The sequence below is a fragment of the Hyla sarda genome, chromosome 1, assembly GCF_029499605.1.
Source record: "Hyla sarda isolate aHylSar1 chromosome 1, aHylSar1.hap1, whole genome shotgun sequence".
In the NCBI taxonomy this organism is placed as follows: domain Eukaryota; kingdom Metazoa; phylum Chordata; class Amphibia; order Anura; family Hylidae; genus Hyla; species Hyla sarda.
The window spans coordinates 452021989-452035549 of record NC_079189.1 but is presented as its reverse complement, the minus strand read 5'-3'; positions in this window follow the sequence as shown (position 1 = coordinate 452035549).

The window sequence follows — 13561 nt, the reverse complement described above, 5'->3', positions numbered from 1 at the left end:
GTTTTTTCCTCCTTACCTTTTAAAAATCATAACCCTTTCAATTTTCCACCTAAAAATCCATATTATGGCTTATTTTTTGCATCACCAATTCGACTTTCCAGTGACATTAGTCATTTTACCCAAAAATGCACGGCAAAACGGAAAAAAAAATCATTGTGCGACAAAATCGAAGAAAAAATGCCATTTTGTAACTTTTGGGGGCTTCCGTTTCTACGCAGTGCATATTTCGGTAAAAATGACACCTTATTATTATTCTGTAGGTCCATACGGTTAAAATGATACCCTACTTATATAGGTTTGATTTTGTCGCACTTCTGGAAAAAATCATAACTACATGCAGGAAAATTTATACGTTTAAAAATGTCATCTTCTGACCCCTATAACTTTTTTTATTTTTCCACGTACAGGGCAATATGAGGACTCATTTTTTGCACCGTGATCTGAAGTTTTTATCGGTATGATTTTTGTTTTGATCGGACTTTTTGATCACTTTTTATTCATTTTTTAATGGTATAAAAAGTGACCAAAATACGCTTTTTTGGACTTTGGAATTTTTTTGCGCGTACGCGATTGACCGTGCGGTTTAATTAATTATATATTTTTATAGTTCGGACATTTACGCACGCGGCGATACCACATATGTTTATTTTTATTTTTTTTTACACTGTTTTATTCAAACTTTTATTAGGGAAGGGGTTAAATGACCTTTATTAACACTTTTTTTTAACTTTTTTTTGCAGTGTTATAGGTCCCATAGGGACCTATAACACTGCACACACTGATCTTCTACACAGATCACAGGCGTGTATTAACACGCCTGTGATCAGTGTTATCGGCGCTTGACTGCTCCTGCCTGGATCAGTCATTCGCCGATCGGACACCGAGGAGGCAGGTAAGGGCCCTCCCGGTGTCCGGTCAGCTGTTCGGGACGCCGCGATTTCACAGCTTTCACTTTCGCTTTAGAAACGGCGGTCAGCTTTGACCGCCGCTTCTAAAGGGTTAATACCGCACATCGCCGCGATCGGCGATGTGTGGTATTAGCCGCGGGTCCCGGCCATTGATGAGCGCGGGGAAGACGCGATATGATGCGGGATCGCGGCGCGATCCCGCTTCATATCATGGAAGCCGAAGCAGGACGTAAATATACGTCCTGCGTCGTTAAGGGGTTAAAACTGAGTAATTTTGTAGTGTGAAAGAAGCCTTACTGTTATTTATTTGATACTTTGTACAAGAACCTTTGTTGGTAATGAGAGATTCAATACACTTCCTGTATGGAGAAAATAGTTGCATCTTCAAGGTTCTGTAGGCCTCTTCTACGAATCCTGATCTTCAGTTCTTTCCATAGATTTTCAGTGGTATTTTAGTCATCTAATTAGCTGGGCAATTCTAGCAGCTTTATTTTCTTTCTTTGAAACCATTTGAGAGTTTCCTTGGCTGTGTGTTTAAGATCATTGCCATTCTGAAATGTGCCCCCTTGTTTCATCTTCATCATCCTTGTAGATGGCAGTAGAGTTATGTCAAGAATGTCTTGGTAGATTGGTTCTCCCTTCAATTATGTGGAGTTTGCCAGTCTCAATACCGAAAAGCAGCCCCACACCATGATGTTCCCACCTCCAAACTTCACTGTTGGTATAGTGTTTTTTAGGGTGATGTGCAGTGTCATTTCTCCTCCAAACATAGTGGGGGTCATATTCTAAACTCTTTATGTCAAACATTTCGCATTTTATGCCAAAATTTAAGCATACTGTACCGCATTTTTCTGCCCTCATAAGTGCATACCACATACATACATCTAAGGCTGCTTTCACACTATGAGCATTCATCCGTTATTAAACATCCGTTTTCTGTGTGAAAACAGATGTATAATAACAGATGAAATAACGGGTGCTAAGGGATGAATAAATATTAATCCGTTAAGACCCGTTATAACATCCCTCATGTATTGCCGTAACACCTCTGCCGACATACTCCCACAGCCAGGACTACTACTACTCCTATCATGGGGACTTGTTTCCATGATGGGAGTAGTAATTCTCTGGCTGCGGGAGTCTGCAGACAGCTGAGGAGGCTACATTAGTGTTTGTATTACTCCCCCCAAATATTGGAACAGAGTCTGTTCCATGATGGGGGTTGTAGAACAGGGGCTGAGGGATTGATTGCACCAGGTCTCACTTCTGAGACCCGATGTGATACGAAGTTATTAAGCAGGGGAGTGGGCGGCAACCTCCGCATCCCTGCGATGTATCAGTGTGTTTTAACTTTCATTTTTGAATCCCCCGCGGGGAGCCCTGAATAGTCAGTACCGAGGAGCCATTCAGGGATCTCAGCGGGAGATTTAAAAATGAACATTGGGAGTAGCAGGAGCCATATCTATATTAAAAGCGCTTTGGGGGGCAAGATATATAGCACTGCAGGAGGGGGGACACAAACATATAGCCTATATATCTAGCCCCCCCAGCACATTTATAATATGCCCCCTGCAGCGCATATATAAATATATACCCCGCCAGCGCATTAATAAATATATATCCGCCCGCCGGCGCATTAATAAATATATACCCCCCGCCGGCACATTAACAAATATATACCCCCCGCCGGCGCAAGTATAATGTATCCCCCGCCGGCGCAAGTATATGTACCCTCGCAGCATCTATATATATATATATATATATATATATATATATATATATATGTCACTGCTGCGCTATGAATGAAAAGCATTCTAGCAACAGCCAGCAGCCTGATGCTGCTGATAGAAATACTTTTTATTCATAGTGCAGCGCCGGCATATGTATATAGATGTGCTGTGGGGGGCAGATAACGCTATATGTCTGCACCCCCCAGCGCTTCTATATACATATACCTATGCAGCGCTATGAATGAAAAGTATTTCTATTAGCAGCGCATAGTGCCAGCAGACATCTGCTGGCACTATGCGCTGCAAATAGAAGTATTTTTCATGTTTGCAGGCTTACTAAAAAGTAATCACTGGCTGGTGTTTTACTAAAATATGTTTTTTTAAGCATACTGTACTGCATTTTTCTGCCCTCATAAGTGCATGAGTGCATACCACATACGTACATCTAAGTAATGTACTATTTTTTACTTGTTAATCTGTCAAGGGCCTAGATACTGTGAAAGTCCAGGCAAATGTAATCACTGGCTGGTGTTTTTCTAAAATAAGTTTTTTAAGCGTACTGTAACGCATTTTTCTTCCCTCCTAAGTGCATACCACAAACGTACATCTAAGTAGTGTACTACTTTGTACCTGTTAATCTGTCAAACGCCTAGATACTGTGAAAGTCCAGGAAATAGTAATCACTGGCTGGTGTTTAACTAAAATAAGTTTTTTAAGCGTACCGTACCGCATTTTTATGCCCTCATAAGTGCATACAACATACGTACATCTAAGTAGTGTACTATTTTGTACCTGTTAATCTGTCCAGGGCCTAGATACTGTGAAATTCCAGGCAAAAGTAATCTCCAGCTGGTGTTTAACTAAAATAAGTTTTTTTAAGCGTACTGTACCGCATTTTTCTTCCCTCATAAGTGCATACCACATACGTACATCTAAGTCATGTACTATTTATACCTGTTTATCTGTCAAGGGCCTACATACTGTGAAAGGACAGACAAAGGTACACACCTGCTGCTGTTCTAGACAAATACTGTTTTAAGCATAGTGAAGCGTATTGTACTCCCCTCATATACGCACTAAGTTCGTCAGGCCGAGAAGTGGCCAGACGTGCACAGAGGAGCGGCAGATGCCTAAATTCATCAGGCAGAGTTTGCAGCAGACTAGGGGCGAGTGGCAGCAGGAGTCGCAGCAAGGGGCCTGAGTTCCCAGTATCAGCTAGCGGTTGTGTCTCGACCAGCAACCCATCTACCATCATCGATTGGTTAACACGGTTATCCACTTCATCACAAGTGACATCAGATACCCCCAGTCAACAGTTGTCAGTCTTCTCATGCTGCCAACACCACTATACGGTCTCCTCAAGCTTCAGCCACATCCAGGCTTTGTCATTCAGCCACTATATGGTCTCTTCATACTGCCAACACCTCCACGATGTCATTCAGCCGATATCTGGTTTACTGATTCTGCTGGACCTGGGCCTAAAAAATGTTATGGTAGCACTAGCTACCATAAATCTTCAATTTAAATGTCTAAATCATCTTTAAATCTTAGGGATTGAGAAGCCCTAGTGTCTACTCATGCTGCTGCCAACTCCAGGCTGTGCCATTCAGCCACTATATGTTCTACTCATGCTGCTGCCAGCTCCAGGCTGTGTCATTCAGCAACTATATGTTCTACTCATACTGACGCCACCTCCAGGCTCTGTCATTGTGCTGCCATGTGACATGTGACTCCTTGGTAGATTTGGTCCTTTGTACCCACAAGCCGGGGCCTGGACACTAAAATTTGGGACTTAAAATTTCAATTTCAAAATCCTAAATTTCAATTTCAAAATCCTAAATTTCAATGGTCTCCTCATGCTTATGCCAACTCCAGGCTGTGCCGTGCAGACACTATATGGTTCCCTCATGCTTCAGTCAACTCCAGGCTGTGTCATTCAACTACTATATGGTCTCCTCATGCTTCAGCCACCTCCAGGCTGTGTCATTCAGCCAATATGGTTTACTGATGCTGCTGGGCCTTTGCCCGGGCCTAACAAATTTTATGGTAGCACTATCTACCATAAATCTCCAAATTAAATTTAAAAATTCATTTTTTAATCTTAGGGATTGTGAAGCCCTAGTGTCTACTCATGCTGCTGCCAGCTCCAGGCTGTGTCATTCAGCCACTATATGATCTCCTCATGCTGCCAACACCTCCACGCTGTGTCATTTAGCCACTATATGGTCTCCTCATGCTGCCAACACCTCCACGCTGTGTCATTCAGCCACTATATGGTCTCCTCATACTGATGCCACCTCCAGGCTCTGTCATTGTGCCACTCTGCGGCAGTGATTCTAAAAGCGATGCTGGTAATCTGCATGTCATACTGAATAACAGTATTATGTCACTACCCCAGCACACTCCATATGCGTGTTAGAACAAAGCAAAGTGTTCTACACCCCTATTGAGGCTCTCTGTAGTCCAGAAATAGCTGTTTTCAATATACTGCAGATTCACCGCAGATAAGTTTGGATCAAACCAAATTTTTTCAAAAAATTCGGCAAATCGGCCAATTCAAGTTTTTCAAAAGTTCACTCATCTCTAATTATGTCATAATGCATTGTGAAAAAAGCCTTAAGTGTTTGTTTTACCTTTTAGTTTTAACCTAAACATGTTTAATCTGTAGCTCAATAGAATATGAATTGTAATTTTATGGGTTGCATTTGTTTTTGGCAAGAATAATTAGGCAACAGAATCTGTCTTGGACTCATTAACAAGCTAACATGTTTCCCACTGTTATCAGCGAGCCAGACTTTTGCTTTGGAGATCTGGTTGTGTCTGTATCTCCTTCACCCTGTTCACAGGTCTTAGCCATCTGCTGTATTTGTAAGGTCTGCTTTTGGACAATGTGCAAGTAGCTCAGCACATGGTTGTCTACAGCTTTTCCATTGCAGCATCTGCATCACGTCCTATTCTTTTGATCCTTAGCCAAATATGGTCCTCTTATATTAAATACAGATTATACTGAGCCAGAGTCTGCCTCTGATATTAAATACTATGACATATTGTGCCAAATTTGCCCTTAGAATGTTCTGGCCTGTGTTATAAGCCTCCCCTGGACCCAAATACTGCACTACTCTGATATCTAGAATGTAAACTGCTCTTTGTCATTACACATTGATCAGGTTTTAATGTACTCTTCCATCATATGTTATCATTTGAAGCCCAAGCTGGTAACATTTGCTTCTGATAAAAGGAAAACTAATGCTGCATTCTAGATCATATGCTGCTAAAGTAAGTTTTTTCTTTTTACTTTATAACTGTTTATTTAAAATTAACCACGTCTGATATACTAGATATAAACAGGGCTCTTCAAGCCTATAAATCATGTATTAAATTCTAGTTTTTTTCAGAGAACTTACAGTGCATCACGAAAGTCTTCAAAGCTGTTCACTTGTTTCTTGTTGTTATATAGAGTCCTTGTGCTTAAATGGGCACTGTCACAACTTTATTTTTTGATATGTTGTAGTACTTATGTACTACAACATATCTCTGATATACTTTTATATATTTTTTTTCATTAAAAAGGTTTAATTTACATTTAAAAACCGGCTACTGAAAAGGACTGATTTTGGAGTGGCAATCAGTCCTTTTTCAGTTAGGCTGCACTCGCTCCCTGCCTGTCAATCAGACAGGCGGGAGCGAGCGCATTGGCTCCCCGGCCACTGGCTGGGAGGCCACTCCTCCCGCACATCGCCGCCGCCTCGTTGCCGCCGCTGTCCCTGCATGCCCGCTGCCGGACTCTGCAGTAACTGCAAGTGTAATGAGGGAACGGGGTATGCGGGGCGGGAGGAGTGAACGGGCTAGTGCCGTAGTGGGGGGGGGGGTAAACGGGCTAGCAAAAAAAAAAAAATAGGATGGTGGGAGCTACCCTTTAAATCAACAAAAAACATCCCCAACCCTCACTCTGCAATCAATACTTCTTAATGAGAATGTGACAAGAGTGTTTTAAGAATTGTTCACATCTATTAAAAAGGAAAAAATATTGTATTGACATAAGTATACATAAGATATTACAGTGACGTAAGTATACATAAGATATTGCATTGACATAAGTATACATAGGTATTTAGACTCGATACTTAGCTGAAGCACGCGTTGCAGTGATTACAGCCGGTTTGCACACCCGGATTAGGGGATTTTCAGGTCTCTAAAGAAATGTTTGTTTGGGTTCAAGTCAAGGTCTGGCTGGGCCACTCAAGGGAATTCACAGAGTTGTCCTTAATCTACTTCTTTGTTGTCTTGGCTGTGTTCTTTTGGGCCATTGACTTGTTACAAGGTAAACCTTCGACCCATTTTAGGTCTAGAGCACACTATATCAGGTCTTCATTGAGACTCTGTAATTTTCTTCAATCAGCTTTCCCTCAATCCTGACCAGTCTCCCTATCCCAGCTGCCAAAAAACACCCCCCACAGGATGATGTTGCTACAACCATGCTTCCCTATAGGGATGGTTTGGGGCAGGTGATGAGCAGTGCCTGGTTTCCTCCAGACATGACATTTAGAATTGAGGTCAGAATGTACGCTATTGGATTCATCAAATTAGAGAATTTTCACTCTGCCACAAAGCCCAGATAGGTGGGGTGCTGCAGTGATGGTTTACCTTATGTAAGTTTTTTTTTCCATCTGTACACAGGTTTTTTAGAGCTCTGCGAGAGTGACTGTTGGGTTTTTGGTCACTTCTCCCCTAATTACTTAGTTTGGTGGGGTGGCCTCCTTTAGTAGGAGTCCTGGTTGTTCCAAATATCTTCGATTTAAGAAATATGGAGGCTACTGTGCTCTTGGGAACTTACAATGCAGCATTTTGTGTGTGTTCTTTAGATCTATGCCACCACACGATCCAGAATTTGAGCTCTACATGCAGTTCCTTCCACTTCGTAGCTTGGTTTTCGCTTTGATATGGCAATGTCATCTGTAAGACATTGTAGTCAGGACTGTCAGGGTGTAGAAACATCGCAAAGATGATCAAGACATATGAGAAGCCACTATTGGTTAGGCTGCATTCATGTCACGTTTCTTATATACGGGGACCGGATCAGGCTTGAAGATGGAAAAACCTGGCGCTCCCATATCCCAGCCAGACCCGGCCCTCAGCTCATTTATTTGAATGAGCCAAACAGAGTCAGATAGTGACTATATGACTCCAGTCGGCTCATTTAAATGAATGAGATTGGGGTCGGATCCGGCTGAGATATGGGAGCGCCAGGTTTTCCCATCTTCAAGCCTGATCCGGTCCCCATATATAAGAAATGTAATCTGAATCCAGCCTTACATGAAGTCACCTTCCCCCTCCTAAGTCTAGGTTCAGAGCTGTATGTGAAAAATCCATTAATGGCATATCCTGTGAATATGCTCTAAATGGTGCAGATGGAGAAATTCCCTTAAAATTCTTTGGGCTGAAAAAAGTTTGATGACATGATGGTAATAAGAGGCTGTAGGTGTAGATTCTGGAATGTTACCAAGTGTTTACACTATAGAATTAATTTGATCACTATGTGCATGATTGGAGCTTGAGAAAATTAGTGAGCCTACTTAAAATAACCGAGCTTGGGAATTTAACTGAGCAGTTGATGATAATGCTGTATACTGTGGTAGTAATGCCACATAAACATCATTTATACCTAAAAATACACATAGCACGTAGCACGTATGCAAACACATCATATACACTATGGGGGTTTAAGACAGATTTCATTTGCCAGTCTAAACATAAATACACTAGAGAGGGCTGTAGTCACACCTCATTTTTGAGCTGTAATTTCACAGCTGTAAAACTGAAATTTTTAAATCAGAAAATGGGATACAATTATAGGTGTTTTTATGGCCATTTCTTTGCTTTTATGTTGTTTTTGGCCTGTTTTATTTATTTTTATTTTAGACATGTTTTGGGCTGTAGCAACTATATCCCAAAAGTTTTTTTTTTCCATTTAAAACGTACTTTGGATGGCCCAGTCAAAGCAAAGGTGTATGATGGGCTATAAATAGCCCTCAAAAGGGCCCAGCACTTAATTTTAAAATGTATATTTGTTTAAAAAAAGGGCTTTTTTTGTACTGTTTTTTTTTTTTTTTCATCTGTCAAATGGTCCAAAATATTGAGTGGGAACATAGCCTAAGATGTGTAAAGTTTCTTAAGAGGTGCACAACTCTTAATTTATTTGGTACATTTGTGACTGTCGCTGAATTTGAAACTTTAGGATATTACAATAATTTACTAATTTATAGTAAACTAATTGGGTCATGAAAGGCCTTTTGGTTTGAATCTGGTGACTGGTAAACATGGCATAAAAATCCAGGTTTTTGTGCAAATGAGCTCTCCACCTACAACAGAGCTCACATACTAAACCATTTGGATGAAAACTTATCAGAGTTGTATATGTGGTTGTAAGCTGTCAAATATAGGTTACTCCATGGAAATCCAGACAGGTCGCAAAGTCTCATGTACACATGTAGTAGAATTATGAAAGCTAATATATGTTTAGCTATTACAGTGTCAGGCTGTGCTGTTGATAAACAAATACGATATATTTCACTGTTTATTTGCTGTTAAACCAGAATTTACTGATCTGAACGGTTCCTTGCTGACTAGAAGTCGTCAGTAAGCTTTTGTTGCCAGGGTGGAAACACCTGTTAGCAACTACATCTAACCAAAACAAGCAGAGAGAAAACAGGAGCCTGCTACAATGAAATCTCTTCCATTAATAAAAGGGTCAAGAAGAAAGAAAATGACCAGTCACAGGAAAACCTTTAATCCTCACAGACACCACAGAGTGATATGCATCCCCTCCCCCCCAACTTAAGCCGTATTTTCCTGCTTTGATATGTCGAAAATGCCACAGGGGTAAATTGTTACCACACCTATTAAAAGTACAAAGCTTTCCTTTAAAGTCAAAGAAAAAAAAACCTCATTTCTATCAAGCAGAATCTCTCTTTTCTGAGTTATAGCATTCAGTGCACACTTGACCCTTGAGCAAAAGTACCTGGTTTCTCTTTCAGCCATTTCATGGCTCTACTTGTCGAGCTAAATGGGATTGCTCTAAAGCAACATAGCTCCGGGATATTATTGCTCCTGAAATATGCTTTTACTCATCCTGACAAATTTATTGTTTTATTTTGACCCTTGCAATCATTAAAACTTTATAACCTCTGGCAATGCAGCACAGGTATGGATGAAATTCTAGCAACAAGGCAGGTAAAAAAGCCGAGAGCTCTCATCTGTATCACACATTTCCTATTAATGGAACTCTGTCATACACGTTTTGGGGAACATGTATCATTGATTGCCTTTAGACTACCTTTCACGTCTACAAATTTTGCGCAGTTGCGCATTTTTTTGCATTTGTGCTGCGTTTTTTTTTGGGTGGATGAGTTTCTAAAGTTGTCCCCTGTTTGGTGTACTGTACACCACTTAATCCAGTGGACAGGTATGTATTACGTGCGCAAAAAAAAATTGGTTTTATTTTGGCACAAGCGCTTTTTTTGCAAAAAAATCGACGAGTGGTAGCAAGGACACGAAGAAAAATGTCCGATTCTACACTGTTTTAATCCAAGCAAGCACAGCTCTTCAAATTGCTTTTTTTGTGGGGGGTTTCTTGTTGGAAGTGGTTCGTTGATATGTGATGTCATTGCACAGTGTTTCCCCTTAGTTAACTTCACAATTAAAAGTTGATTTTGCTTTTCAATGGTCTATTCACATGTACAGTATTTTGCACAGATTTGATGTGCAGGATTTTCTGCTGCAGATTTCATTGTAAACTGAATGACTGAGCACAGCTTCTAATCGGCAGTTACAAATCCTGTGCATCAAATCTGCGCAGAATACTGTACGTGTGAATAGACCCTAAATGTGTTTATTTTAACATAAACAATCACCAACATAAACCCGAAAAACAAGACATCATATTGTTACAAACACAATGAAATAAAGGGATACAATAAAAAAAAACACATTTTAAAATCAGATTTGGCCATTTTGTGGTAACAAAAACCAAAACCAATGATTCTCGCTCAGAATTTCTTCTTAGTATATACTAACCTGCGCCCATGAGACGCGCCAATTTCTTGAGAGGGACCAGCTGTAGGAGAAGAATCTCCCTCTAAGGCAAACTCACAAGCAACATCCAACGACATGATCTAACTTTATAATTAATATGTTCAAATAATATCCTTACTATAAATTAAATAGCAAAACAGAGAGGAAGATCAAACAACAATTATTTAAGCTGACTTTGGAAAAACAGACATGTACCATAACAAAATACCTTGATGCAGGATAGACCTTTTTGACAATCTTGTGCACTTTGGAAGAGTGGTTCAAGTTTGACGTTTGCATCTAATTTATCATGAGGCTTGCTCTAAAATGGTAAATTTATCGCACTTGCGCAAAATTTGCACAGCTTGAAAACTTCCACATTTTAGTCTATTATACACCAACGTTGATACATGTCCCCCTTTGTGTGTATCACATTTTTCCCTGGTACATACATTTTGCAGTGTGATAGTAAACTTTCAAAATATGTTTCCTTAATGTTTGCGTAAATTACTTTTCATTTATTTTGACATGCCTTTAGGACATGTCAACATTTTTGTAAGGCAGCATGTTAAGTAATGTGTTCCATAACATGTGTACACCAAGCAAACTTTCTGTTATGGTCACGGCAGGTGGTGGATCCTCTAGGCCTGTGTGGATGATGATGCGAGCAGTGCCAGGGAGCGGATTCTAAGGTGCCGCTGGTCTTGACCAGAGCCCGCCGCAAAGCGAAATGGTCTTGCTGCGGCTGGCGGCACCCAGATCGCTACACCTGGCACGGCTCGTCCACACAGGTAGCTGGGAGGTGGCGTGGCACAGGAGGAGACTGGCAGGACGTGGCAAGATGGCAGAAGGTCAGGGCAGGAACACAGGTGCAGGGTAGGAAGGTAGCAAGGAACAGGTACACAGTAACAGAGATACAGAACTTTCACTATGGCAATAGACAACCAAAGATCCGGCAAGGAACCAAGGGAGGAGCTCATATTTAAGGACCAGGGTGCAGGTGTAGACACTTAATTAAATGAGCACTGGCCCTTTAAGAGTGAGAGATCCGGTGTGCACACCCTAGGAGGCGGGGGGCAAGCGTGCCAGGGCTGCGAGGACAAGGACAGGCGGGAGGTGAGTGACCGGTTGGGATTTGCATGCGGGCGTGCCCCGCGATGTGAATCCCAGCCCCGCCGGCAGCGGGGACATGAGCAAAGAGCGTTACACTATCTAGTATTTTTTTTTTGCCGACATTGGGCACTTGAAATGTTGTATGTGTGTCTAAGCAGTAAGCAAACACCTGCAAACAACCTTTTAAAAGTCAATTTCAGTTTTCACTTTGCAGAGTCAACGAATGCATCAAGTGCAAAAGTCCCAAACCCCTCCAAAACACCACAAAACACCATCCCAGACCTGGCTTGCAAAACTGCCTTTCAAAACACTTTCAAAAAGTCTCACATTTTTGGAGAAATTGCTAATTTTTGTGCAAAAGTTCTGAAGTGATTTATTGTTTTTTGCTTACATGTGCCAAAATTATCAACCCCCCTGCGATGGTATGATAAATATATCACATATAAGCAAAACCTAAGGAAAAATAAATGACTTCAAAACACACTTTCATAAAAAACAATAATAAATCTCCCTCCTGCTCTTTCCCCATAGCACATAAACTTCCATTGTGGATGCAGCCTTCTCAAGAAGCTTTCCCTGAAGGCTCTCCCCAGCTGATTAGATACATGACTTCTCTCAGGTCATGAACACTGGAGAGTGGCGATCCAGGAGAGATAAGAGCTGCTGGGCTGTTCTATTCACTATACTTGTACAGTCTCAGGACTGTCTAGCCCACATGGTGCTGAGACTGCAAGATGTACCAGAGCACAACTTAAAATAGCCCACAATAATGAAGGAACCATAAATTTTATTTTTATTTTGCATATTTGCATATTACTGCCAAAATAAGCACAGACTCTGCCTCATTTCTCCAGTACCATGGAGCAGAATTTGAAACACTAGCTAGTGCTCAGCTCACCCACAATATCCCACTACGTCTTGGACTGGTGCAGGGCAACACCAACAGCACAATACAACGTCAAGACTTTGTTGAAGTAAAACCCACATGAGGACAAAGAAAAATGGTCTGACGCGTTTCAAGTCTCTTTAACACCCTTAGTCATACATGACAAAGGGTGTTACAGACACTTGAAATGCGTCACACAATTTTCTTTTTCCTGATGTTGGTTTTACTACAATAAAATCTTGAAGTTGTACGATCTGCCCAGGGCAATCTTTTCCTTAGCTTCATAAAGCAGAATGGGCAGAGAAAATCACATTTTGTAGTGTGAACATACCTTAACAAAGCTAGCAGCGATGAGACTAAATACACTTGACTGGACCAAATCTTACAAAGCACACTGAACTTGTTACATAAAACAGGTGCATTCTCTACAGGAAGCATATTATAGAGCAGGAGGAGCTGGGAGCAGTGATATATCATTTCAGATGCAGACCTACCATTTAGGCCTTAGGCTAGTGTGTAATAAATAAGATAGTCAATTAGAAATGGATCTATTAGTAACACACGGCGGACACATTTAGAAATTCTGCTATTATGATATTGCTAAGCTAAAATACATTAAAATGTGATTTGTACTACTTGTACCATTCAATTTCACAGTCTTTTTTTGTTATAATCACTAACAATAAAAATAATAATAATAATAATAATAATAATATTAATAATAATAATAAAGCTGAACATTAGTTTAACTGAACTGAGAAGCGATCTCATTCTAACACTGTATTTAAAAATATAAGCAGTCATTTTAGTTTAGTTATCTGAAGTGAATCAGTAGCAAGTTCCCTCAGGCAGAA